The sequence below is a fragment of the Oncorhynchus nerka genome, linkage group LG11 (genome assembly GCF_034236695.1).
Source record: "Oncorhynchus nerka isolate Pitt River linkage group LG11, Oner_Uvic_2.0, whole genome shotgun sequence".
NCBI classification, from domain to species: Eukaryota; Metazoa; Chordata; class Actinopteri; order Salmoniformes; family Salmonidae; genus Oncorhynchus; species Oncorhynchus nerka.
Window position 1 is genome coordinate 1,990,555 of NC_088406.1, and position 27,500 is coordinate 2,018,054.

General features: G+C 43.7%; 1 pseudogene; it reads left to right on the plus strand.

Moving 5' to 3' along the window:
- Positions 1-27,500, plus strand: part of LOC115127724 (rho GTPase-activating protein 42-like) — a 249,534-nt pseudogene that overhangs the window by 161,098 nt on the left and 60,936 nt on the right.

Below are 27,500 nucleotides of genomic sequence, written 5' to 3' on the forward strand. Positions count from 1 at the left end.
TCGAAGTACTGCCCAGGGGGCCCATCATGATTTTGTTAGTCCCTCTCACTCAGATATCATATTAAAAACTGAAAACATTTCCTCTCCGCCCCATGGCAATATTGCAAGATTTGTTTTTCTCCGCTGTCAAGACGGGTTCTGCTGAAATGTTTTGCTCCAGAGGTGGGTGTAGCTTAGGGCCTTCCAAAGACTAGGGCCTTCCAAAGACTAGGGCCTTCCAAAGGCTAGGGCCTTCCAAAGGCTAGGGCCATCAAAAGGCTAGGGCCATCAAAAGGCTAGGGCCTTCCAAAGGCTAGGGCCTTCCAAAGGCTAGGGCCTTCCAAATGCTAGGGCCTTCAAAAGGCTAGGGCAATCAAAAGGCTAGGGCCAGCTCTGACTGCTTAGGGCCTTCCAAAGACTAGGGCCATCAAAAGGCTAGGGCAATCAAAAGGCTAGGGCCAGCTCTGACTGCATAGGGCCATCAAAAGGCTAGGGCCAGCTCTGACTGCATAGGGCCATCAAAAGGCTAGGGCCAGCTCTGACTGCTTAGGGCCTTCAAAAGGCTAGGGCCAGCTCTGACTGCTTAGGGCCTTCAAAAGGCTAGGGCCAGCTCTGACTGCATAGGGCCATCAAAAGGCTAGGGCCAGCTCTGACTGCATAGGGCCATCAAAAGGCTAGGGCCAGCTCTGACTGCATAGGGCCATCAAAAGGCTAGGGCCAGCTCTGACTGCATAGGGCCATCAAAAGGCTAGGGCCAGCTCTGACTGCTTAGGGCCTTCAAAAGGCTAAGGCCAGCTCTGACTGCTTAGGGCCTTCAAAAGGCTAGGGCCAGCTCTGACTGCTTAGGGCCTTCAAAAGGCTAGGGCCAGCTCTGACTGCATAGGGCCATCAAAAGGCTAGGGCCAGCTCTGACTGCATAGGGCCATCAAAAGGCTAGGGCCAGCTCTGACTGCATATGGATGCCATCAGAAGGCTAGGGCCAGCTGTGACTGCATAGTACAGATTTCAAAAGGTCCATCCCTGGGATAGGAGTTTCCACCAGCTACCTAATTTCCTTTCAAATAGGGCCAGTAAACAAAAGGACAGATAATTGGGACACAGCTCTAGTAATGTTTGTCAAGAGACTGTTATATCACGTTGCACCGTGTGTTGAGGAGTTTCTACCATGTGTTGAGGAGATGCTACCATGTGTTGAGGAGATGCTACCATGTGTTGAGGAGATGCTACCATGTGTTGAGGAGATGCTACCATGTGTTGATAGATGCTACAGATTTCATGTTTGAGGAGATGCTACCATGTGTTGAAGTTGTCCATCCCTGGGATGGAGGGAGTTTCTGTTGCTACCATGTGTTATTATACCAGTTAATTTTACCATGTGTTACCATGTGTTGAGGAGATGCTACCATGTGTTGAGGAGTTGCTAAATGAGGAGTTGCTACCATGTGTTGAGGAGATGCTAAACAAGACCATGTGTTGAAGAGATGCTACCAGTTGAGGAGATGCTACCATGTGTTGGGAGTTGCTACCATGTGTTGAGGAGATGCTACCATGTGTTGATATGTTGCTACCAAGATGACCATGTGTTGATGAGATGCTACCATGTGTTGAGGAGTTGCTACCATGTGTTGAGGAGATGCTACCATGTGTTGAGGAGATGCTACCATGTGTTGAGGAGATGCTACCATGTGTTGAGGAGATGCTACCATGTGTTGAGGAGATGCTACCATGTGTTGAGGAGATGCTACCATGTGTTGATCTGTTGCTACCATGTGTTGAGGAGATGCTACCATGTGTTGAGGAGATGCTACCATGTGTTGAGGAGATGCTACCATGTGTTGAGGAGATGCTACCATGTGTTGAGGAGATGCTACCATGTGTTGAGGAGATGCTACCATGTGTTGATCTGTTGTCTTTCTCAGGAAGGGAAGAAGAAGTTTGACAAGGAGACAGAGAAATTCTACACCGTTCTAGAGAAGCATCTGGCCTTGTCTTCCAGGAAGAAAGAACCGTTCTTACAAGAGGTATGTCCCAGTTACGAGACAAAACAAGAGGTATGTCCCAGTTACGAGACAAAACAAGAGGTATGTCCCAGTTACGAGACAAAACAAGAGGTATGTCCCAGTTACGAGACAAAACAAGAGGTATGTCCCATTTACGAGACAAAACAAGAGGTATGTCCCAGTTACGAGACAAAACAAGAGGTATGTCCCAGTTACGAGACAAAACAAGAGGTATGTCCCAGTTACGAGACAAAACAAGAGGTATGTCCCAGTTACGAGACAAAACAAGAGGTATGTCCCAGTTACGAGACAAAACAAGAGGTATGTCCCAGTTACGAGACAAAACAAGAGGTATGTCCCAGTTAAGAGACAAAACAAGAGGTATGTCCTTGTTACTAGACATCACGTTGCTAACTATGAGCACATGTTATATCTGCTTCAAGCACCTGGACAGGCCTTTGTGATGAATGGATGACTGTGTCCTAAACGGCCCTAGTTAAATGTAGTGCACTATATAGGAAACGCAGCTTTTCTAAGGTCAACTGCACAATGTCAATGACAACACTGTTTATCCTGCTGGTTAGCCAGTACCTTCACAGACAAACACACGGAAGAGTGCTCTCTAAACCCGGATGGTGTAACCATTAACCCTTTCTCAAATAGCCTCCACAGTACACAGACGCAACACAGACATGCATTCACACACACACAGATATGTACGTGCCCATGCACACACACAGTCACACACACGCGCACACACACACACACACACACACACACACACACACACACACACAGACATGTACGTGCCCATGCACACACACACACACACACACACACACACACACACACACACACACACACACACACACACACACAGACATGTACGTGCCCATGCACACACACACACACATTTACATTTACATTTAAGTCATTTAGCAGACGCTCTTATCCAGAGCGACTTACAAATTGGTGCTTTCACCTTATGACATCCAGTGGAACAGCCACTTTACAATAGTGCATCTAAGTCTTTTAAGGGGGGTGAGAAGGATTACTTTATCCTATCCTAGGTATTCCTTAAAGAGGTGGGGTTTCAGGTGTCTCCGGAAGGTGGTGACACACACACACACACACACACACACACACTGCCTATCCCTTTGTCCTAAAGTTAGCCCGTTGTTTGTTAACCTGCAGGCAGACACACAGATTGACAAGGAGAGGCAGGTGTTCTATGATGCTTCCCTGGAGTATGTCTTCAAGATTCAGGAGGTCCAAGAGAAGAAGAAGTTTGAGTTTGTGGAACCGGTAAAGTAAAGGTTTTAGTATCCAGCTCGGAGTGAAGTACTCCGTTTGGGAGTCAGTCAACAACCGCTAAATGTTAAAGTTTATACAGCCGTACATTAGTTAGGATGACATGTTCTTGTCTCTCCCTCTCAGCTGCTGGCCTTCCTGCAGGGTCTGTTCACGTTCTACCACGAAGGATATGAGCTCGCTCACGAGTTTGAGCCTTACAAACAACAGCTCCAGTTCAACCTGCAGAACGTAAGTATCCCTGGTCCCAGATCAGACCTGTAGTCTTTACTAAGTAGCCCTGGTCCCAGATCAGACCTGTAGTCTTTACTAAGTAGCCCTGGTCCCAGATCAGACCTGTAGTCTTTACTAAGTAGCCCTGGTCCCAGATCAGACCTGTAGTCTTTACTAAGTATCCCTGGTCCCAGATCAGACCTGTAGTCTTTACTAAGTATCCCTGGTCCCAGATCAGACCTGTAGTCTTTACAGATAGACCTGTAGCCCTGGTCCCAGATCAGACCTCCCAGATAGTCTTTACTAAGTAGCCTTGGTCCCAGATCAGACCTGTAGTCTTTACTAAGTAGCCCTGGTCCCAGATCAGACCTGTAGTCTTTACTAAGTAGCCCTGGTCCCAGATCAGACCTGTAGTCTTTACTAAGTATCCTGGTCCCAGATCAGAACTGTAGTCTTTACTAAGTAGCCCTGGTCCCAGATCAGACCTGTAGTCTTTACTAAGTATCCTGGTCCCAGATCAGAACTGTAGTCTTTACTAAGTAGCCCTGGTCCCAGATCAGAACTGTAAAAAAGGCACCCTATTCCACATATAGTGCGCTACTTTTGGACAGAGACCAATGCGGCTTTATAGGGAATAGGGTGCCATTTTGGAAGCACACAACAGTGTGTCATGTTGACTTGCTCAGTGAAATATATCTTCAACTGTTGTTTTTTTCATCTGCCTCCATGGACTATCGTTTAATGTCTATCAACATATTTTGATATCTTTTAATAATGTATATTTTTCCTCAGTATGTCACCAGAAAAAGGCTTTTATAATGTATGGTGTATTGGTGTTGGTGTTATTGTGTTTAATAACTACACAACTGCTTTAATGATAGCATCTGTTGCCTGTTATGAGGCATGCTCTCTCTTGTTGATACATGGAAGCTGGTTTTGCGCCAATCTCTATCTTTTGATGTGTGTATGTGTGTGTGTGTGTGTGTGTGTGTGTGTGTGTGTGTGTGTGTGTGTGTGTGTGTGCGTGTGCCTGTGTGTGCGTGTGTGCCTGTGTGTGTCTGTCTGTGTGTGTGTGTGTGTGTGCGTGTGTGTGTGTGTGTCTGTGCGTGTGTGCGTGCGTCTGCGTGTCTGCGTGTGTGCGTGTGTGTGTGCATACAGACGAGGAACAACTTTGTGAGTACGAAGCAGGAGGTAGAGAAACTGATGAAGAGAATCAGATCAGCTGATCAGGACTACAAACCTCCAGGGCAGTGGACCATGGAGGGTTTCCTCTACGTCCAGGAGAAACGTGAGTCTAACCTCTAACTCCTAATCCCAGACCCCTAAACCTCTAACTCCTAATCCCAGAACCCTAAACCTCTAACTCCTAATCCCAGACCCCTAAACCTCTAACTCCTAATCCCAGAACCCTAAACCTCTAACTCCTAATCCCAGACCCCTAAACCTCTAACTCCTAATCCCAGACCACTAAACCTCTAACTCCTAATCCCAGACCCCTAAACCTCTAACTCCTAATCCCAGACCCTTAAACCTCTAACTCCCAATCCCAGACCCCTAAACCTCTAACTCCTAATCCCAGACCCCTAAACCTCTAACTCCCAATCCCAGACCCCTAAACCTCTAACTCTGAGAATGTAACTCTGACTCTGAGAATGTAACTCTGACTCTGAGAACGAAACTCTGACTCTGAGAATGTAACTCTGAGAATGTAACTCTGACTCTGAGAACAAAACTGACTCTGAGAATATATCTCATACTATGAGAACGAACCTCTGACTCTGACAATGTAACTCTGAGAATGTAACTCTGACTCTGAGAACGAAACTCTGACTCTGAGAATGTAACTCTGAGAATGTAACTCTGACTCTGAGAACGAACCTCTGACTCTGACAATGTAACTCTGAGAATGTAACTCTGACTCTGAGAACGAACCTCTGACTCTGACAATGTAACTCTGAGAACAAAACTCTGACTCTAAGAACACAACTGTAACTCTAGGATCATAACTCTGACTCTGAGAACCAAACTCTGACTCTGAGAACACAACTGTAACTCTAGGATCATAACTCTGACTCTAAGAACACAACTGTAACTCTAGGATCATAACTCTGACTCTAAGAACACAACTGTAACTCTAGGATCATAACTCTGACTCTGAGAACACATCTGTAACTCTAGGATCATAACTCTGACTCTAAGAACACAACTGTAACTCTAGGATCATAACTCTGACTCTGAGAACCAAACTCTGACTCTAAGAACACAACTGTAACTCTAGGATCATAACTCTGACTCTGAGAACAAAACTCTGACTCTAAGAACACAACTGTAACTCTAGGATCATAACTCTGACTCTGAGAACAAAACTTGACTCTAAGAACACAACTGTAACTCTAGGAAACTTGACTCTGAGAACACAACTGTAACTCTAGGATCATAACTCTGACTCTGAGAACACAACTGTAACTCTAGGATCATAACAGAAGTCTTTCCAGAACATTGTGGTTTGAGAACTGTTGTTGTTTCTGACCCTAAGAACACATCTGTAACTCTAGGATCATAACCTGACTCTGAGAACACAACTGTAACTCTAGGATCATAACTCTGACTCTAAGAACACAACTGTAACTTAGGATCTTTCATGACCTAAAACACAACTGTAACTCTAGGATCCTAACTCTGACTCTGAGAACACATCTGATAACTCTAGGATCACTAACTCTGACTCTGAGAACACAACTGTAACTCTAGGATCATAACTCTGACTCTGAGAACCAAACTCTGACTCTAAGAACACAACTGTAACTCTAGGATCATAACTCTGACTCTGAGAACAAAACTCTGACTCTAAGAACACAACTGTAACTCTAGGATCATAACTCTGACTCTGAGAACAAAACTCTGACTCTAAGAACACAACTGTAACTCTAGGATCATAACTCTGACTCTGAGAACACAACTGTAACTCTAGGATCATAACTCTGACTCTGAGAACACAACTGTAACTCTAGGATCATAACTCTGACTCTGAGAACCAAACTCTGACTCTAAGAACACATCTGTAACTCTAGGATCATAACTCTGACTCTGAGAACACAACTGTAACTCTAGGATCATAACTCTGACTCTGAGAACCAAACTCTGACTCTAAGAACACATCTGTAACTCTAGGATCATAACTCTGACTCTGAGAACACAACTGTAACTCTAGGATCATAACTCTGACTCTGAGAACCAAACTCTGACTCTGAGAACACAACTGTAACTCTAGGATCATAACTCTGACTCTGAGAACACAACTGTAACTCTAGGATCATAACTCTGACTCTAAGAACACATCTGTAACTCTAGGATCATAACTCTGACTCTGAGAACCAAACTCTGACTCTAAGAACACATCTGTAACTCTAGGATCATAACTCTGACTCTAAGAACACATCTGTAACTCTAGGATCATAACTCTGACTCTAAGAACACATCTGTAACTCTAGGATCATAACTCTGACTCTGAGAACACAACTGTAACTCTAGGATCATAACTCGGACTCTGAGAACCAAACTCTGAGAACGCAACTTTATCTCATTATATTTCCTCATCCAGCTTTGATGTGCTCTCAAACTTGAACTGGAGGAAATTCCCTGAATACTGGAAACTTTATCTCAGATGATAAACAACAACAAAATTTTGTTTTATCTTTAATTAGGAATTTAATTTCAGAAGTCTTTCCAGAACATTGTGGTTTCAGGAAGCAATCATGGCTTAGCTTGGCTGTTGTTGTTTCCGTCCCAAATAACAGCCTATTCCCTATATAGTGCACTACAGACCCCTATAGGCCCTGGTCAGAAGTAGTGCACTATTTAGGGAATTAGGTGCCTTTTTAAATGTATTTGTTGTTCTTTCATGACCAATCATGGCTGTGTTGTTCCTTCTCTCTGTGTCAGGGCCGCTGGGATACACGTGGAGTCCATCTGACACTACTGTACGTATGAGAAGAGCAGCAAAGCCTTCACCATGACCACCTTCGAAACCAAATCAGCTGGCAAACAGGTAGTGTATACTGTAGTACACAGGCATCTACTGGGCGGTGATAAACACTATATTATTCATGTCCAGAGTTTTTACTGACCAGGAAATTACTCTGGGCCCTAGTTCTAGACTATAAACTAGAGCTGACCAGGAAATACTCTGGGCCATAGTTCTAGACAATAAACTAGAGCTGACCAGGAAATACTCTGGGCCCTAGTTCTAGACAATAAACTAGAGCTGACCAGGAAATACTCTGGGCCCTAGTTCTAGACTATAAACTAGAGCTGACCAGGAAATACTCTGGGCCCTAGTTCTAGACAATAAACTAGAGCTGACCAGGAAATACTCTGGGCCCTAGTTCTAGACAATAAACTAGAGCTGACCAGGAAATACTCTGGGCCCTAGTTCTAGACAATAAACTAGAGCTGACCAGGAACTACTCTGGGCCCTAGTTCTCAACTATAAACTAGAGCTGACCAGGAAATACTCTGGGCCCTAGTTCTAGACAATAAACTAGACCTGACCAGGAAATACTCTGGGCCCTAGTTCTAGACAATAAACTAGAGCTGACCAGGAAATACTCTGGGCCCTAGTTCTCAACTATAAACTAGAGCTGACCAGGAAACACTATTGGCCCTAGTTCATTAGTCCCTCTGTTGTGTTCTACACCAGTCTAATCATGAATCCCTCTGTTGTGTTCTACACCAGTCTAATCATGAATCCCTCTGTTGTGTTCTACACCAGTCTAATCATGAATCCCTCTGTTGTGTTCTACACCAGTCTAATCATGAATCCCTCTGTTGTGTTCTACACCAGTCTAATCATGAATCCCTCTGTTGTGTTCTACACCAGTCTAATCATGAATCCCTCTGTTGTGTTCTACACCAGTCTAATCATGAATCCCTCTGTTGTGTTCTACACCAGTCTAATCATGAATCCCTCTGTTGTGTTCTACACCAGTCTAATCATGAATCCCTCTGTTGTGTTCTAGAATGGTCTGGTGGTGAATCCCTCTGTTGTGTTCTAGAATGGTCTGGTGGTGAATACGTCTGTTGTGTTCTAGAATGGTCTGGTGGTGAATCCCTCTGTTGTGTTCTAGAATGGTCTGGTGGTGAATCCCTCTGTTGTGTTCTAGAATGGTCTGGTGGTGAGTCCATCTGAGATGTTCAAGCTGAAGTCCTGTATCCGAAGGAAGACTGACTCCATCGACAAGCGTTTCTGCTTCGACATCGAAGTGGTGGAGAGGTCTGTCATCATTATTCATATCAGTATTTTGTATGAATCATCTTATTGATATTAAAATGCCGCTCCTATTTATCCTGCTGGTCCCTGCCCTGTCTGTGCTCTAGCCAAATGGCTATGACTATGGCATGGCAACGGTAGTCAATGATGATGTCATCGTAATGATTGTTATCATCAGACTAGTGCTGGTTCCACTGCAGTCACTTGAGACTGATTGCAACTTTGTGGGATTTGAAAAGACAGACGCCTTAATTGGGAAAACAAGTGGATGTCCCTTTTCATTAACTGTTTAAGCTCCCTGTTCAGACCTGATTGGACGTTTTTAACTCCCTGTTCAAACCTGATTGGACGTTTTTAACTCCCTGTTCAAACCTGATTGGACGTTTTTAACTCCCTGTTCAAACCTGATTGGACGTTTTTAACTCCCTGTTCAAACCTGATCGGACGTTTTTAACTCCCTGTTCAAACCTGATCGGACGTTTTTAACTCCCTGTTCAAACCTGATCAAACTTTTTAACTCTGTTCAAACCTTTCAGCGTTTTTTAACTCCCTGTTCAAACCTGATTGGACGTTTTTAACTCCCTGTTCAAACCTGATCGGACGTTTTTAACTCCCTGTTCAAACCTGATCGGACGTTTTTAACTCCCTGTTCAAACCTGATTGGACGTTTTTAACTCCCTGTTCAAACCTGATTGGACGTTTTTAACTCCCTGTTCAAACCTGATTGGACGTTTTTAACTCCCTGTTCAAACCTGATTGGACGTTTTTAACTCCCTGTTCAAACCTGATCGGACGTTTTTAACTCCCTGTTCAAACCTGATCGGACGTTTTTAACTCCCTGTTCAAACCTGATTGGACGTTTTTAACTCCCTGTTCAAACCTGATTGGACGTTTTTAACTCCCTGTTCAAACCTGATTGGACGTTTTTTAGCTATTGTTATTATTAGTGTGTGGATGTGTTTAGATGTTTTCAGCTCTGTCTGTTCGTGTCCTGCATGTTCTTCTCAGTGTCCTTTCACTGAAGCCTTTTGTTTGACTAAATGTGCCATCTAGTAAGCAGTCTTTATACGTACAATTCTCTTGTTTCAGTTTTCTGTTATTTGTACCCATTTCTTCTTCTCTCTCTGTGTTTCTTCGTGTCGATGTAGAACTGACATCTGTCAAGGAACTCTTTTCCGACCTCTTCAGTTAAAGTTCTGTAAAGTCCGGTATGTGACCAGTGACGTTACTATACTGTTACTATACTGTCCCCTCTCTCTCAGAGCAGTGAGCATGTTACTGCAGCTATGAGCATGTTGCTGCAGCGATGAGCATGTTGCTATAGCGATGAGCATGTTGCTGTAGCGATGAGCATGTTGCTGTAGCATGTTGCTGTAGCGATGAGCATGTTGCTGTAGCGATGAGCATGTTGCTATAGCGATGAGCATGTTGCTGTAGCGATGAGCATGTTGCTATAGCGATGAGCATGTTGCTGTAGCGATGAGCATGTTGCTATAGCGATGAGCATGTTCCTGCATGTGTCCGAGGCTGATAGTCGTGCCCATTCATTCACTGAATCTATCAAACTTTACAACTTCAAATTAACTTTGAATAAAATACATTGTTTTTTTTTTTGTTTTTTTTTAAATCTTTCCATTCCACCAATCACAATCACCGAATCAGACTTCACCAATCACAATCAATTTTGATGGGAAAGGAAAGCGTGACACAAAAATAATATTCCACTTGAATAATTTCTTCTCATCTGCAATTACTATAATCATTTATTGATTTCAATAATATCATTCTGACTTTAAGTAATGGAGTCATTCGTCAACTTGATTGCAATTGTACAATTGTCAGATTTCCGAGCCCCTTAATGCATGGGGGGAAACATTGTTGATTTTAATACGACCTTAAATGTTTGACTAGTACAGTAAGAAGGACAGGAAGAGGCAGACAGACATTCAGATGCAGATCAAACCAGTCCTGGAGAACAAGGAGGAAAGCCATTGATCAAGTGGTTTTAATTGATGAGATGATGGCATCAGCACGTTCAGGCCTTCGCTCGGCTGGGTCGGTGCGTTTCAGAATGGAGAGGGAGGGTGTAGCAGTAGCTGACCATCAGACCTGGATTCAAATACTATTTGAAATCTTTCAAATCATTTCAGCGTTTGTTCTATTTTGCCTAGGATGCCAGATGGGCAGGTCTACAGTTTGGGGAATTTTATATACGTACATTCATTGGTTTTAATTAATACAGGCAAACATTAAAAAAAACACAAAGTATTTTAAATGATTTCTAAAAGAGTATTTGAACCCAGGTCTGGTCAGAGCAGCTCTCTCTCTCTTCATCTCCAATCTGATGCGCTGCTGAGGTGAGCATGGACATGAACTCCTGTTTAACTGGCTGGGTAGCGAACTAATTTATCACCTGAAAGATCAGATATGCCCACAAGGTGCTTGTTCTAACCACAAGGGCAACGTGGAGCCACGACCCCAGTCATCTTCCTGTACGGTGTACTTTTGAGGACATCCTTATCCTCAAGCCTCACCCTGGGATACGGCGGAGTTGCCGCTGATCTTCGGTCAGCTTTATTTATTTTTCCTCCACTAATCGTTAGTATTGGGGGAGAGGAAGCTGATCCTAAATCTGAACCTAGGGGAAAGTATACCCAGGAGCCCTCACACACCAGAGTGTGGCATGAGGCTTGCGACTGAGTTTGTCCTAAAATGGACGCCGTATGTTCATCTCCAGCTCATCCATTCATCATCATTACATTACACTTGCTGTCTGGGTGTTCTGAGTCACCACAGCAGTCAGGCCGCTCTATACCAACACATCGGCTGCAGCATCTAGCTACATGGCTTTCAGCTTAACTCTTACTACTAGCCGGTGGGCGGTAATGTTGGGAATGCATCAATATATGAGTTCATGTTAACATTTATTTACTATTGCCTGGATACTATTATATGGATACTATTACCATGGATACTATTACATTAGTACTATTACATGGATAATATTACATGAATACTATTACATTAGTACTATTACATTAGTACTATTACATTAGTACTATTACATGGATACTATTACAGTAGTACTATAACATTAATACTATTACATGGATAATATAACATTAGTACTATTACATTAATACTATTACATTAGTACTATTACATTAATACTATTACATTAGTACTATTACATGAATACTATTACATGGATACTATTACATTAGTACTATTACATTAGTACTATTACATTAGTACTATTACATGAATACTATTACATTAGTACTATTACATTAGTACTATTACATTAGTACTATTACATTAGTACTATTACATGAATACTATTACATTAATACTATTACATTAGTACTATTACATGGATAATATTACATGAATACTATTACATTAGTACTATTACATGAATACTAATACATTAATACTATAACATTAGTACTATTACATTAATACTATTACATTAGTACTATTACATTAGTACTATTACATTAGTACTATTACATTAGTACTAATACCTACAACCATACTGTAGGCCTTTTATAAGTATGTTCATTCCAGATCATTTGGGACGGGACAGAAACATTATGCACAAAACATTGGCAAGGCCCAGAGGCATGATGCACACAAACTGCATATTGTTTTCATGAAGGCAGCCTCTACTGTCAGTGGTTTAATTTACTGTCATAATGATCCAACACGGGTTCAGAGATTAGACCCACCTGGACAAATCAAAGCACCATGTTCATTTGGAGTGGGAATGTAAACACTGACATGATTTAGAGAAGGACACATAGTGGTGTTTTCTGTTTAAACATGGCCTGCTACTGGTATCACTATGAGTCCGACTCAAACGGCACCCTATGCACGACTTTTGACCAGACACCCATGGGAGACGGAGAAGCCTAGGGGATCTGGTCAAAAGTAGTGCAATATATAGGGGAATAGGGTGCCGTTTGGGATGAAGGCTTATGGACCCTGGGCATTGAGATGTGACTGATGTGTCCTGTGTGGTGTGTGAACCTGTTCCAGGCATGGCATCGTGACTCTCCAGGCTCTGTCTGAGTCCAACAGAAGGCTGTGGCTGGAGGCTATGGATGGCAAGGAGCCGGTGAGGAACCTCTCCCTCTGTTCTCTTCTACTCTCTCCCTCTCCCTCTGTTCTCTTCTCATGTCTCCCTCTCTCTTCTCACCTCTCCCTCTCTCTTCTCACCTCTCCCTCTCCCCTCACCTCTCTCTCTCTTCTCATCTCTCCCTCTCTCTTCGTTTCTCTTCTCATCTCTCCCTCTCTTCTCATATCTCCCTCTCTTCTCTCTCTCCCTCTCTCTTCTCTCTCCCTCTCTCTTCTCTTCTCTCTCCCTCTCTCTTCTCACCTCTCCCTCTCTCTTCTCTTCTCTCCCTCTCTGTTCTCTTCTCTCCCTCTCCTTCATCTTCTCTCCCTCTCTTCTCTCTCCCTCTCTTCTCATCTCTCCCTCTCTCCTCACACCTCTCCCTCTCTCTTCTCTTCTCTCTCCCTCCCTCTCTCTTCTCATCTCTCCCTCTCTCCTCACACCTCTCTCCTCACACCTCTCCCTCTCTGTTCTCTTCTCTCCCTCTCCTTCATCTTCTCCCTCTCTCTTCTCTCTCTCTCTTCTCATCTCTCCCTCTCTCCTCACACCTCTCCCTCTCTCTTCTCTCTTCTCTCCCCTCTCTTCTCATCTCTCCCTTTCTCCTCACACCTCTCCCTCTCTGTTCTCTTCTCTCCCTCTCTCTTCTCTTCTCTCTCCCTCTCTCTTCTCTTTATCTCCCTCTCTCTTCTCATCTCTCCCTCTCTCCTCACACCTCTCCCTCTCTGTTCTCTTCTCTCCCTCTCTCTTCTCTCTCTCTCCTTCTCTCTTCTTTCTCCCTCTCTCTTCTCTCTCCCTCTCTTCTCTCTTCTCTCCCTCTCTCTTCTCTCTTCTCTCCCTCTCTCTTCTCTCTCTCTCCCTCTCTCTTCTCTCCCTCTCTCTTCTCATCTCCCCCTCTCTCCTCACACCTCTCCCTCTCGGTTCTCTTCTCTCCCTCTCCTTTCTCTTCTCTCCCTCTCTCTTCTCATCTCTCCCTCACTCTTTTCTTCATACTCTCTCCCCCTGTCTCTTTCTCTCTTGCATGTTCTCTCTTCCTTTCTCTCTCTATTTTATTTTCACCCACCCCCCCTCTCTTTCTCTCTCTCCCTTTCTATCTTTCCTTTTATATCCCCACTCCAGTGCAGTCTAGCTGGTTCTGGGGTCTGGCAGGGACACAGTGAAAATATGTTTGTCTTTGGTGCCCCCTTCTGGTTGTATGAAACATAGCTATACTGTAGCTTTTGGACAAGTGTGTCAAACTAAATTCCTGGTGGGCTTCCCTTAAACTTGATTGATCAACTAACATCATTGATTAGTTAGGAACTCCCGTTGGTACCTGGTTGTGTAGGTTGTAGCTCTTTACGCCCGTACAGGTATACAGGTTGAACTCCTGTTGTTACCTGGTTGTGTAGGTTGTAGCTCTTTACGCCCGTATACAGGTTGAACTCCTGTTGTTACCTGGTTGTGTAGGTTGTAGCTCTTTACGCCCGTACAGGTATACAGGTTGAACTCCTGTTGTTACCTGGTTGTGTAGGTTGTAGCTCTTTACGCCCGTATATAGGTTGAACTCCTGTTGTTACCTGGTTGTGTAGGTTGTAGCTCTTTACGCCCGTATACAGGTTGAACTCCTGTTGTTACCTGGTTGTGTAGGTTGTAGCTCTTTACGCCCGTACAGGTATACAGGTTGAACTCCTGTTGTTACCTGGTTGTGTAGGTTGTAGCTCTTTACGCCCGTACAGGTATACAGGTTGAACTCCTGTTGTTACCTGGTTTTGTAGGTTGTAGCTCTTTACGCCCGTATACAGGTTGAACTCCTGTTGTTACCTGGTTGTGTAGGTTGTAGCTCTTTACGCCCGTACAGGTATACAGGTTGAACTCCTGTTGTTACCTGGTTGTGTAGGTTGTAGCTCTTTACGCCCGTACAGGTATACAGGTTGAACTCCTGTTGTTACCTGGTTGTGTAGGTTGTAGCTCTTTACGCCCGTATACAGGTTGAACTCCTGTTGTTACCTGGTTGTGTAGGTTGTAGCTCTTTACGCCCGTACAGGTATACAGGTTGAACTCCTGTTGTTACCTGGTTGTGTAGGTTGTAGCTCTTTACGCCCGAATACAGGTTGAACTCCTGTTGTTACCTGGTTGTGTAGGTTGTAGCTCTTTACGCCCATACAGGTATCCTGGTTGAACTCCTGTTGTTACCTGGTTGTGTAGGTTGTAGCTCTTTACGCCCGTATACAGGTTGAACTCCTGTTGTTACCTGGTTGTGTAGGTTGTAGCTCTTTACGCCCGTACAGGTATACAGGTTGAACTCCTGTTGTTACCTGGTTGTGTAGGTTGTAGCTCTTTACGCCCGTATACAGGTTGAACTCCTGTTGTTACCTGGTTGTGTAGGTTGTAGCTCTTTACACCCGTATACAGGTTGAACTCCTGTTGTTACCTGGTTGTGTAGGTTGTAGCTCTTTATGCCCGTACAGGTATACAGGTTGAACTCCTGTTGTTACCTGGTTGTGTAGGTTGTAGCTCTTTACGCCCGTATACAGGTTGAACTCCTGTTGTTACCTGGTTGTGTAGGTTGTAGCTCTTTACGCCCGTACAGGTATACAGGTTGAACTCCCGTTGTTACCTGGTTGTGTAGGTTGTAGCTCTTTACGCCCGTACAGGTTGAACTCCTGTTGTTACCTGGTTGTGTAGGTTGTAGCTCTTTACGCCCGTACAGGTATACAGGTTGAACTCCTGTTGGTACCTGGTTGTGTAGGTTGTAGCTCTTTACGCCCGTACAGGTATACAGGTTGAACTCCTGTTGTTACCTGGTTGTGTAGGTTGTAGCTCTTTACGCCCGTACAGGTATACAGGTTGAACTCCTGTTGTTACCTGGTTGTGTAGGTTGTAGCTCTTTACGCCCGTACAGGTATACAGGTTGAACTCCTGTTGTTACCTGGTTTTGTAGGTTGTAGCTCTTTACGCCCGTATACAGGTTGAACTCCTGTTGTTACCTGGTTGTGTAGGTTGTAGCTCTTTACGCCCGTACAGGTATACAGGTTGAACTCCTGTTGTTACCTGGTTGTGTAGGTTGTAGCTCTTTACGCCCGTACAGGTATACAGGTTGAACTCCTGTTGTTACCTGGTTGTGTAGGTTGTAGCTCTTTACGCCCAGGTATACAGGTTGAACTCCTGTTGTTACCTGGTTGTGTAGGTTGTAGCTCTTTACGCCCGTACAGGTATACAGGTTGAACTCCTGTTGTTACCTGGTTGTGTAGGTTGTAGCTCTTTACGCCCGAATACAGGTTGAACTCCTGTTGTTACCTGGTTGTGTAGGTTGTAGCTCTTTACGCCCATACAGGTATCCTGGTTGAACTCCTGTTGTTACCTGGTTGTGTAGGTTGTAGCTCTTTACGCCCGTATACAGGTTGAACTCCTGTTGTTACCTGGTTGTGTAGGTTGTAGCTCTACAGGTTTTACGCCCGTATACAGGTTGAACTCCTGTTGTTACCTGGTTGTGTAGGTTGTAGCTCTTTACGCCCGTATACAGGTTGAACTCCTGTTGTTACCTGGTTGTGTAGGTTGTAGCTCTTTATGCCCGTACCAGGTATACAGGTTGAACTCCTGTTGTTACCTGGTTGTGTAGGTTGTAGCTCTTTACGCCCGTACAGGTATACAGGTTGAACTCCTGTTGTTACCTGGTTGTGTAGGTTGTAGCTCTTTACGCCCGTACAGGTATACAGGTTGAACTCCTGTTGTTACCTGGTTGTGTAGGTTGTAGCTCTTTACGCCCCAGGTATACAGGTTGAACTCCTGTTGTTACCTGGTTGTGTAGGTTGTAGCTCTTTACGCCCCAGGTATACAGGTTGAACTCCTGTTGTTACCTGGTTGTGTAGGTTGTAGCTCTTTACGCCCGTACAGGTATACAGGTTGAACTCCTGTTGTTACCTGGTTGTGTAGGTTGTAGCTCTTTACGCCCGTACAGGTATACAGGTTGAACTCCTGTTGTTACCTGGTTGTGTAGGTTGCTCTTTAGCTCAGGTTGAACTCCTGTTGTTACCCCGTATACAGGTTGAACTCCTGTTGTTACCTGGTTTTGTAGGTTGTAGCTCTTTACGCCCGTACAGGTATACAGGTTGAACTCCTGTTGTTACCTGGTTGTGTAGGTTGTAGCTCTTTACGCCCGTACAGGTATACAGGTTGAACTCCTGTATACAGGTTGAACTCCTGTTGTTACCTGGTTGTGTAGGTTGTAGCTCTTTACACCCGTACAGGTATACAGGTTGAACTCCTGTTGTTACCTGGTTGTGTAGGTTGTAGCTCTTTACGCCCGTATACAGGTTGAACTCCTGTTGTTACCTGGTTGTGTAGGTTGTAGCTCTTTGAACTCCTGTTGTTACCTGGTTGTGTAGGTTGTAGCTCAGGTATACAGGTTGAACTCCTGTTGTTACCTGGTTGTGTAGGTTGTAGCTCTTTACGCCCGTACAGGTATACAGGTTGAACTCCTGTTGTTACCTGGTTGTGTAGGTTGTAGCTCTTTACGCCCGTACAGGTATACAGGTTGAACTCCTGTTGTTACCTGGTTGTGTAGGTTGTAGCTCTTTACGCCCGTATACAGGTTGAACTCCTGTTGTTACCTGGTTGTGTAGGTTGTAGCTCTTTACGCCCGTATACAGGTTGAACTCCTGTTGTTACCTGGTTGTGTAGGTTGTAGCTCTTTACGCCCGTATACAGGTTGAACTCCTGTTGTTACCTGGTTGTGTAGGTTGTAGCTCTTTACGCCCGTACAGGTATACAGGTTGAACTCCTGTTGGTACCTGGTTGTGTAGGTTGTAGCTCTTTACGCCCGTACAGGTATACAGGTTGAACTCCTGTTGTTACCTGGTTGTGTAGGTTGTAGCTCTTTACGCCCGTACAGGTATACAGGTTGAACTCCCGTTGTTACCTGGTTGTATAGGTTGTAGCTCTTTACGCCCGTATACAGGTTGAACTCCTGTTGTTACCTGGTTGTGTAGGTTGTAGCTCTTTACGCCCGTACATGTATACAGGTTGAACTCCTGTTGTTACCTGGTTGTGTAGGTTGTAGCTCTTTACGCCCGTATACAGGTTGAACTCCTGTTGTTACCTGGTTGTGTAGGTTGTAGCTCCCTACGCCCATACAGGTATACGGGTTGAACTCCTGTTGTTACCTGGTTGTGTAGGTTGTAGCTCTTTACGCCCGTATACAGGTTGAATTCCTGTTGTTACCTGGTTGTGTAGGTTGTAGCTCTTTATGCCCGTACAGGTATACAGGTTGAACTCCTGTTGTTACCTGGTTGTGTAGGTTGTAGCTCTTTACGCCCGTATACAGGTTGAACTCCTGTTGTTACCTGGTTGTGTAGGTTGTAGCTCTTTACGCCCGTACAGGTATACAGGTTGAACTCCCGTTGTTACCTGGTTGTGTAGGTTGTAGCTCTTTACGCCCGTACAGGTTGAACTCCTGTTGTTACCTGGTTGTGTAGGTTGTAGCTCTTTACGCCCGTACAGGTATACAGGTTGAACTCCTGTTGGTACCTGGTTGTGTAGGTTGTAGCTCTTTACGCCCGTATACAGGTTGAACTCCTGTTGTTACCTGGTTGTGTAGGTTGTAGCTCCCTACGCCCATACAGGTATACGGGTTGAACTCCTGTTGTTACCTGGTTGTGTAGGTTGTAGCTCTTTACGCCCGTATACAGGTTGAATTCCTGTTGTTACCTGGTTGTGTAGGTTGTAGCTCTTTTGCCCGTACACAGGTATACAGGTTGAACTCCTGTTGTTACCTGGTTGTGTAGGTTGTAGCTCTTTACGCCCGTATACAGGTTGAACTCCTGTTGTTACCTGGTTGTGTAGGTTGTAGCTCTTTACGCCCGTACAGGTATACAGGTTGAACTCCTGTTGTTACCTGGTTGTGTAGGTTGTAGCTCTTTACGCCCGTACAGGTTGAACTCCTGTTGTTACCTGGTTGTGTAGGTTATACAGGTTAGCTCTTTACCGCTCCCGTACAGGTATACAGGTTGAACTCCTGTTGTTACCTGGTTGTGTAGGTTGTAGCTCTTTACGCCCCAGGTATACAGGTTGAACTCCTGTTGTTACCTGGTTGTGTAGGTTGTAGCTCTTTACGCCCGTACAGGTATACAGGTTGAACTCCTGTTGTTACCTGGTTTGTAGGTTGTAGCTCTTTACGCCCAGGTATACAGGTTGAACTCCTGTTGTTACCTGGTTGTGTAGGTTGTAGCTCTTTACGCCCGTACAGGTATACAGGTTGGTATACAGGTTGAACTCCTGTTGTTACCTGGTTGTGTAGGTTGTAGCTCTTTACACCCGTACAGGTATACAGGTTGAACTCCTGTTGTTACCTGGTTGTGTAGGTTGTAGCTCTTTACGCCCGTATACAGGTTGAACTCCTGTTGTTACCTGGTTGTGTAGGTTGTAGCTCTTTACGCCCGTACAGGTATACAGGTTGAACTCCTGTTGTTACCTGGTTGTGTAGGTTGTAGCTCTTTACGCCCGTACAGGTATACAGGTTGAACTCCTGTTGTTACCTGGTTGTGTAGGTTGTAGCTCTTTACGCCCGTACAGGTATACAGGTTGAACTCCTGCTGTTACCTGGTTGTGTAGGTTGTAGCTCTTTACGCCCGTACAGGTATACAGGTTGAACTCCTGTTGTTACCTGGTTGTGTAGGTTGTAGCTCTTTACGCCCGTATACAGGTTGAACTCCTGTTGTTACCTGGTTGTGTAGGTTGTAGCTCTTTACGCCCGTCCTGGTTGTGTAGGTTGTAGCTCTTTACGCCCGTATACAGGTTGAACTCCTGTTGTTACCTGGTTGTGTAGGTTGTAGCTCTTTACGCCCGTATACAGGTTGAACTCCTGTTGTTACCTGGTTGTGTAGGTTGTAGCTCTTTACGCCCGTACAGGTATACAGGTTGAACTCCTGTTGGTACCTGGTTGTGTAGGTTGTAGCTCTTTACGCCCGTACAGGTATACAGGTTGAACTCCTGTTGTTACCTGGTTGTGTAGGTTGTAGCTCTTTACGCCCGTACAGGTATACAGGTTGAACTCCCGTTGTTACCTGGTTGTATAGGTTGTAGCTCTTTACGCCCGTATACAGGTTGAACTCCTGTTGTTACCTGGTTGTGTAGGTTGTAGCTCTTTACGCCCGTACAGGTATACAGGTTGAACTCCTGTTGTTACCTGGTTGTGTAGGTTGTAGCTCTTTACGCCCGTATACAGGTTGAACTCCTGTTGTTACCTGGTTGTGTAGGTTGTAGCTCCCTACGCCCATACAGGTATACGGGTTGAACTCCTGTTGTTACCTGGTTGTGTAGGTTGTAGCTCTTTACGCCCGTATACAGGTTGAATTCCTGTTGTTACCTGGTTGTGTAGGTTGTAGCTCTTTACGCCCGTACAGGTATACAGGTTGAACTCCTGTTGTTACCTGGTTGTGTAGGTTGTAGCTCTTTACGCCCGTATACAGGTTGAACTCCTGTTGTTACCTGGTTGTGTAGGTTGTAGCTCTTTACACCCGTACAGGTATACAGGTTGAACTCCTGTTGTTACCTGGTTGTGTAGGTTGTAGCTCTTTACGCCCGTATACAGGTTGAACTCCTGTTGTTACCTGGTTGTGTAGGTTGTAGCTCTTTACGCCCGTACAGGTATACAGGTTGAACTCCTGTTGTTACCTGGTTGTGTAGTTTGTTGCTTTTTACGCCTGTATATAGGTTGAAATCCTGTTGTTACCTGGTTGTGTAGGTTGTAGCTCTTTATGCCCATACAGGTATACAGGTTGAACTCCTGTTGTTACCTGGTTGTGTAGGTTGTAGCTCTTTACGCCCGTACAGGTATACAGGTTGAACTCCTGTTGTTACCTGGTTGTGTAGGTTGTAGCTCTTTACGCCCGTACAGGTATACAGGTTGAACTCCTGTTGTTACCTGGTTGTGTAGGTTGTAGCTCTTTACGCCCGTATACAGGTTGAACTCCTGTTGTTACCTGGTTGTGTAGGTTGTAGCTCTTTACGCCCGTACAGGTATACAGGTTGAACTCCTGTTGTTACCTGGTTGTGTAGGTTGTAGCTCTTTACGCCCGTACAGGTATACAGGTTGAACTCCTGTTGTTACCTGGTTGTGTAGGTTGTAGCTCTTTACGCCCGTATACAGGTTGAACTCCTGCTGTTACCTGGTTGTGTAGGTTGTAGCTCTTTACGCCCGTATACAGGTTGAACTCCTGTTGTTACCTGGTTGTGTAGGTTGTAGCTCTTTACGCCCGTACAGGTATACAGGTTGAACTCCTGTTGTTACCTGGTTGTGTAGGTTGTAGCTCTTTACGCCCGTACAGGTATACAGGTTGAACTCCTGTTGTTACCTGGTTGTGTAGGTTGTAGCTCTTTACGCCCGTATACTGGTTGAACTCCTGTTGTTACCTGGTTGTGTAGGTTGTAGCTCTTTACGTCCGTACAGGTATACAGGTTGAACTCCTGTTGTTACCTGGTTGTGTAGGTTGTAGCTCTTTACGCCCGTACAGGTATACAGGTTGAACTCCTGTTGTTACCTGGTTGTGTAGGTTGTAGCTCTTTACGCCCGTACAGGTATACAGGTTGAACTCCTGTTGTTACCTGGTTGTGTAGGTTGTAGCTCTTTACGCCCATACAGGTATACAGGTTGAACTCCTGTTGTTACCTGGTTGTGTAGGTTGTAGCTCTTTACGCCCGTATACAGGTTGAACTCCTGTTGTTACCTGGTTGTGTAGGTTGTAGCTCTTTACACCCGTACAGGTATACAGGTTGAACTCCTGTTGTTACCTGGTTGTGTAGGTTGTAGCTCTTTACGCCCGTATACAGGTTGAACTCCTGTTGTTACCTGGTTGTGTAGGTTGTAGCTCTTTACGCCCGTACAGGTATACAGGTTGAACTCCTGTTGTTACCTGGTTGTGTAGGTTGTAGCTCTTTACGCCCGTATACAGGTTGAACTCCTGTTGTTACCTGGTTGTGTAGGTTGTAGCTCTTTACGCCCGTACAGGTATACAGGTTGAACTCCTGTTGTTACCTGGTTGTGTAGTTTGTTGCTTTTTACGCCTGTATATAGGTTGAAATCCTGTTGTTACCTGGTTGTGTAGGTTGTAGCTCTTTATGCCCATACAGGTATACAGGTTGAACTCCTGTTGTTACCTGGTTGTGTAGGTTGTAGCTCTTTACGCCCGTACAGGTATACAGGTTGAACTCCTGTTGTTACCTGGTTGTGTAGGTTGTAGCTCTTTACGCCCGTACAGGTATACAGGTTGAACTCCTGTTGTTACCTGGTTGTGTAGGTTGTAGCTCTTTACGCCCGTATACAGGTTGAACTCCTGTTGTTACCTGGTTGTGTAGGTTGTAGCTCTTTACGCCCGTACAGGTATACAGGTTGAACTCCTGTTGTTACCTGGTTGTGTAGGTTGTAGCTCTTTACGCCCGTACAGGTATACAGGTTGAACTCCTGTTGTTACCTGGTTGTGTAGGTTGTAGCTCTTTACGCCCGTACAGGTATACAGGTTGAACTCCTGTTGTTACCTGGTTGTGTAGGTTGTAGCTCTTTACGCCCGTATACTGGTTGAACTCCTGTTGTTACCTGGTTGTGTAGGTTGTAGCTCTTTACGTCCGTACAGGTATACAGGTTGAACTCCTGTTGTTACCTGGTTGTGTAGGTTGTAGCTCTTTACGCCCGTACAGGTATACAGGTTGAACTCCTGTTGTTACCTGGTTGTGTAGGTTGTAGCTCTTTACGCCCGTATACAGGTTGAACTCCTGTTGTTACCTGGTTGTGTAGGTTGTAGCTCTTTACGCCCGTACAGGTATACAGGTTGAACTCCTGTTGTTACCTGGTTGTGTAGGTTGTAGCTCTTTACGCCCGTATACAGGTTGAACTCCTGTTGTTACCTGGTTGTGTAGGTTGTAGCTCTTTACGCCCGTACAGGTATACAGGTTGAACTCCTGTTGTTACCTGGTTGTGTAGGTTGTAGCTCTTCACGCCCGTACAGGTATACAGGTTGAACTCCTGTTGTTACCTGGTTGTGTAGGTTGTAGCTCTTTACGCCCGTACAGGTGTGTGGCCACTTGGAGAGGTGTGTGGCCACTTGGAGAGGTGTGTGGCCACTTGGAGAGGTGTGGGACCTTGGAGAGGTGTGGGACCTTGGAGAGGTGTGTGGGAACTTGGAGAGGCGTGTGGCCACTTGGAGAGGTGTGTGGGAACTTGGAGAGGTGTGTGGCCACTTGGAGAGGTGTGTGGGAACTTGGAGAGGTGTGTGGGAACTTGGAGAGGTGTGTGGGAACTTGGAGAGTTGTGTGGGAACTTGGAGAGATGTGTGGCCACTTGGAGAGGTGTGTGGTCACTTGGAGAGGTGTGTGGCCGCTTGGAGAGGTGTGTGGCCACTTGGAGAGGTATGTGGCCACTTGGAGAGGTGTGTGGCCACTTGGAGAGGTGTGTGGCCACTTGGAGAGGCGTGTGGGAACTTGGAGAGGCGTGTGGGAACTTGGAGAGGCGTGTGGCCACTTGGAGACAGCAGTTTGACCTCTTTCTCAAACCCTTGACATTTGTTTTGTCTTATGTTGCACCTACCACACATTCTCCAGGAATATTCTGATCATGTTACTGAATGTATCCAGAGTTTTTTCAGATTTAGTGCAACAAATGAGGTGAAAAGTACAGTAAGTGTAAAATGCACACGCAATCAACAGCGTAGTATTTCGATTCAGTCTTGTGTCAGGTGAACGGTTGGGTCCTCACTTTTAGTCTAATTATTTCCCCATGATCCCCAAACTATTCCCTTTTAATTGCTACCATGGTTATGCATATGCTTTCCATACTTCTTCTGTAAGGAACATTTCAGTGTAGCTCTGTCCACATGGGAGAATTTCCAACAGTGCAAAGGGTTAATAACAAACAAACATGTCCCTCCAGGAAGTGTTTGACACTCTGCTTCAGGATGCGTCTCCTTGTAAAATGGTTTTCAACTGAGTGGAATTAACTCTGTTGATTTTCTCCAGATTTACAATCTTCCAGCCATTCTGAGCAAGAAAGAAGAGAGTAAGTATTTTATACTACACACCACATGTCAATTATACTATACAACACATGTACAATATAGTACACAACACATGTACAATATACTACACAACATATGTACAATATACTACACAACACATGTACAATATACTACACAACATATGTACAATATACTACACAACACAGGTACAATATACTACAAAACACATGCCAATTGTACTACACAACACATGTATAATATACTACACAACACATGTCAAATATACTATACAACACAGGTCAAATATACTACACAACACAGGTACAATATACTACACAGCACATGTCCAATTTGTAATACTGGACACACCTAAATGACTTAAATGTAAATGTAAATGTCAAATATACTACACAACACATGTACAATATACTACACAACACATGTACAATATACTACACACCACATGTACAATATAATACACAACACATGTCAAATATACTACACAGCACATGTACAATATACTACACAACACATGTCAAATATACTACACAACACATGTACAATATACTACACAACACATGTACAATATACTACACACCACATGTACAATATACTACACAACACATGTCAAATATACTACACAACACATGTACAATATACTACACACCACATGTACAATATAATACACAACACATGTCAAATATACTACACAGCACATGTACAATATACTACACAACACATGTCAAATATACTACACAACACATGTAGAATATACTACACAACACAGGTACAATATACTACACAACACATGTACAATATACCACACAACACATGTCAAATATACTACACAACACATGTCAAATATACTATACAACACAGGTACAATATACTACACACCACATGTACAATATACTACACAACACATGTCAAATATACTACACAAAACATGTACAATATAGTACACAACACATGTACAATATACTACACAAAACATGTACAATATAGTATAGTTCTGACTCTCCTAGATGTACAAAGAGTGAATAATGTGTGTAATAACAGATGCATTATCTGATTCTAACTCTTGTTGTCTGTAGCCATCCACTTCTACTTATTAACTCAGTTAGAGCCATTTGAATAGTGTGTATCATCATTAGTACACACTCTCTGTGTGAGAGAACAGCTGCAATCACACCGCTCTGAGTATTTCTCCACAATCGCCCCCTATTCCCTCTGTGTAGTGCACTACTTTTCAACAGAGCCCCGTGGGAACCTTGTGTTCTGTGTATTGAACCCAGTCAACCCTGCTCCTTTGTGTTCCCTGTGTTACAGCGTACCTAAACGAGGCAGGGTTTAATTTTGTGAGGAAATGTATTGACTTGGTGGAGGTGCGAGGTGAGTCATCACAGCAGCCATTTTTTTATCCCTTCTCCTGGGCTTCAGCTGTCAAAATAGCTGAACTCAGTCTCACTGTAATCCTACATGACCAAACACGGTAACCAACACCACTCTTCATTAATGTGTGTGTGTGTGTGTGTGTGTGTGTGTGTGTGTGTGTGTGTGTGTGTGTGTGTGTGTGTGTGTGTGTGTGTGTGTGTGTTTCAGTGGTGTAAAGTACTTAAGTAAAAATACTTTAAAGTACTACTTAAGTAGTTTTTGGGGTGGGATATCTGTACTTCACTTTACTATTTATATTTTTGCCAACTTTTACTTTTATTTCACCATATTCCTAAAGAAAATTATTTTATTTTTACTCCATACATTTAGCCTGACACCCAAAAGTACTCGTCACATTTTGCCGTTTTCCCTAATGCCTCTGATCTGGCAGACTCACTAAACATAAAAATGCTTCATTTGTAAATCATGTCTGAATGTTGGAGTTGAGCCCCTGGCTATTCCTCAATAATTATTTTTAAAAAACAAGACAATTGTGCCGTCTGGTTTGCGAAATATAAAGAATTTGAAATTATTTATACTTTTACTTGTGTTACTTAAGTATGTTTTAGGAACTCCATGTACTTGTGATACTTAAGTATATTTAAAACCAAATACTTTTAGACTTTTACTCAAGTCGTATTTTACTGGGTGACTTTCACTTTTCCTGGAGTCATTTTCTATGAAGGTATCTCTACATTTACTGAAGTCATTGTCTATGAAGGTATCTTTACATTTCCTGAAGTATGACAACTGAGGACTCTTCCCACCACTGGTGTGTCTGTGTGATCTCATAGGGATCAGCACGTTGGGCCTCTACAGAATAGGAGGGGTCAACTCTAAGGTCCAGAAGTTGATGACCACTGTGTTTGGTAAGTAGCCTCTGCTCTCTCTCTCCCTTTCACTCTCTCTCCGTCTTTCTCTTTCTCTCTCTTCCTCCCTCTCTCTCTCCCTTTCACTCTCTCTCCGTCTTTCTCTTTCTCTCTCTTCCTCCCTCTCTCTCTCCCTTTCACTCTCTCTCCGTCTTTCTCTTTCTCTCTCTTCCTCCCTCTCTCTCTCCCTTTCACTCTCTCTCCGTCTCTCTCTTTCTCTCTCTTCCTCCCTCTCTCTCTCCCTTTCACTCTCTCTCCGTCTTTCTCTTTCTCTCTCTTCCTCCCTCTCTCTCTTCCTCCCTCTCTCTCTCCCTCCCTCTCTCTCTTCCTCCCTCTCTCTCTCCCTCCCTCTCTCAATTCAATTCAATTCCAGGGGCTTTATTGGCATGGGAAACGTGTTGAAATAGATAATAAACAAAAGAGAAATGAACAAATCAAATTAACAGTAAAAATTACACTCACAGAAGTCTCACAAGAATACAAATATTTCAAATGTCATGTTATGTATATATACAGTGTTGTAATGATGTGCAAATAGTTAAAGTACACAAGGGAAAATAAATAAGCATAAATATAGGTTGTACATATAGTCTATTGAGTGTGTATATACTATGTGTATATATAGTCTAGTCAGTGTGTATATAGTGTGTATATATAGACTAGTGAGTGTGTATATAGTGTGTATATATAGTCTAGTGAGTGTGTATATAGTCTAGTGAGTGTGTATATAGTGTGTATATATAGTCTAGTGAGTGTGTATATATAGTCTAGTCAGTGTGTATATAGTGTGTATATATAGTCTAGTGAGTGTGTATATATAGTCTAGTGAGTGTGTATATAGTGTGTATATATAGTCTAGTGAGTGTGTATAGTGTGTATATATAGTCTAGTCAGTGTGTGTATAGTGTGTATATATAGACTAGTGAGTGTGTATATAGTGTGTATATATAGTCTAGTGAGTGTGTATATAGTGTGTATATATAGTCTAGTCAGTGTGTATATAGTGTGTATATATAGTCTAGTGAGTGTGTATATAGTGTGTATATATAGTCTAGTGAGGGTGTATATATAGTCTAGTGAGTGTGTATATAGTGTGTATATATAGTCTAGTCAGTGTGTATATAGTGTGTATATATAGTCTAGTGAGTGTGTATATATAGTCTAGTCAGTGTGTATATAGTGTGTATATATAGTCTAGTGAGGGTGTATATATAGTCTAGTGAGGGTGTATATAGTGTGTATATATAGTCTAGTCAGTGTGTATATAGTGTGTATATATAGTCTAGTCAGTGTGTATATAGTGTGTATATATAGTCTAGTCAGTGT